This window comes from Dipodomys ordii, unplaced genomic scaffold (assembly GCF_000151885.1).
Source record: "Dipodomys ordii isolate 6190 unplaced genomic scaffold, Dord_2.0 Scaffold103, whole genome shotgun sequence".
Classification (NCBI taxonomy): Eukaryota; Metazoa; Chordata; class Mammalia; order Rodentia; family Heteromyidae; genus Dipodomys; species Dipodomys ordii.
The window spans coordinates 3,310,359-3,312,831 of NW_012267319.1; positions in this window are offsets into that span (position 1 = coordinate 3,310,359).

The window sequence follows — 2,473 nt, forward strand, 5'->3', positions numbered from 1 at the left end:
GCTAATGTTATAAAATGTGGGGGATAGTTTAAATCTCAACCCCTTTATGTGCCAAAAGCTCTAATTGGCAGATCTAATTGAGCTGACACTAGTTACATGAAGTTCATCTGCTCAGGAAAAAGTTTGTAAACCTGAGAGTGTGTTTCTATTGATATCTGTCTAAAGGCCTGCAAAGGTAACTAGGCATTGTTGGGATCATTAGAGATCAAAATTCTAAGCCATCTAGGAAGATGCTTTTGCAAACCAGAGTGCTAAACAAGCTACACTGCTGTAGCCAGAGAAAAAGTCTGTGCAGTTGTCAAAAGTTAAATATTGTTCTTAATGACATCTAACCCTGATAGCCTCTTTGTAAAATAGGCTAAAGTTATAGGTTCCTGGCTAGGTAAGATCAACGCCCCTAAAGTCAGCTTGAAGAAATTACGGAAGATGGACCTTCACCCTTCTACCCCCATTTTTAAGATCAAGGGTCCAGAGTCAGAAATTTTGGAGAAATGAGGCAAAATAGATTTTAAAAAAGGCATAAAAAATAGTGTTAACAGTTGTCAGTGTGCAAGGTATGGAGACTGCATCTGTACTAAGCCTTCTGAGCCTTCTGTGTCTATTCTACAAAAATATCTGGTTAGTAAAAAAGTTGTGATTTTGGTAAATTGTCCTGGGCTATTGTTTGAAGATCTTAAAAACCAGCAGGATCAAAGCCTGCCAAGCCTATGCAATGTATCTTTAACCAGTCTGTGTAGGAATTTACAGCCCAGCATGAGGTGTGACAGTCCCTTGGAGCCACTGAGAGACCCTGCTGCTGCTGCTGCTGCGGTTACTGCTGCTGCTGCATACCCTAATGGGTAAAGTTCAACAACGGCCTGACAGCCATCTGGAGGAACTCCTGCCTGATTCCATCACTTGAGTCTGCTTCCTGGCTGACTGCTGCTAAATCTAAGATCTTGAGGGACATTCTTTTGGGCGATATCCAGAAACCCTCTCTTCCCACAGTGGATATTGGGGACATAGATATCACTGGCTTCCTTGCCTTAGGTACTTCAGTGCATAGTGACTGGAAATCCTCTCTATGGTCACAGCCTAGTTTGGCTCTGGTATGGTAATAACCTGAGTGTTTTATCAATGAAGGTAATACTCTTTGCCTTAAAATCTAGCAAGCTTCTGCATCACAGTGGTGCCTTAAGGCTGTTCTAAGATAAAGGTTCCACAAGCCAAAGGAAAATTGGGCAGTTTTAAACTCCAGCCACAAAGATGCTCAAGGAATTATAAAGAAAGAAGGTAGTAAAAAAAAGCCTTGGGAAAGAAATTGGGAAATTTGAAAAGTAAGGATTGTCTTTAAGACAAACCTCAGAAAGTTTAAGTACATAGCAGATGGTATGAGTATGTCTTAAAATTGGAACTTACAAGTAAAGCTGGTATAAAATTAAGTTAACTGTGATACACGGAGTCAGGACTGGTGAAAAAAAAATGTAAGGGGCTCTGGTACTGTTAATTTTCTTACAATTGGACCCTGTATACTCAACAGACTGGTGTCTTTTGTAAAAAAAAAAAAAAAAGATCAGCACAGTCCGTCTATTAGTTCTGAGATCCCAATACCAATCATTGAGAATAACTGACACCCCACAAGATAATATAGAGACACCCTGAATTTTAAGATTAAAATTAGCCAAAGAAAAATGGGGGAATGAAAGATTAAAAATTAGAGTTACATTTTACAATTGCTAACTGCTGGTTTTGCTTCTATAAACTTGCTTGCGCTAGCACTGACCCTTCCCCTCCCTGGAAATAAATAAAAAGTTTCCGAGCCTAGATGTCGGCCCTGGGACAAGCTCTGTAGTGGTAAATAAAGAACTAACAAGTAAATTCCCCAGGTGGCCAAATGGGACCCAAGATAAGGAACAAAGAGTATGTTCCTCTGCATTCCTGTGTAAAAATTCTCGGTTTAGGGGGCTCAAGATAAGGACCATCTGGTGAGCCCAACAAATTAGGCCAAATGTTAATCAATCACAAGCCTGTAACTATGTAAACTCCCCTCCAGGGTGACCACTCCCCCTAGACTTGCCCTGAGCCAACTGTTTTACAAAGAGTGTTATAAACTTCCCCATGTAGTAAACTGAGCCAATCCTAGGGAACCTGGGGTCTTATGCTAATCCTGTGGCTTTTGTCTTTAAAAGTGCCTGTAACCACTGCTCGGGGCTTCCTGTCTGCCTCAAACAGAGAGCCCCTTTGCACAAATGCCAAATAAATTCCTCTTGCTTATTGCAGCTGCTGGCTTGAAGTCTTGGTTCTTGGGGTGCCCTCCCGTTATAGAAAGCATCTCAGTGAGTCTGGGGTCTTTCAATATTACCATCACCAACTTATATGCCCCAAATGTTGGTGCACCAAGATATGTTAAACAAATGCTCTCAAATTTACAGAATAAAATAGATCCCAATACGATAATACTAGGAGACTTTAACACACCACTCTCACCAAAGGA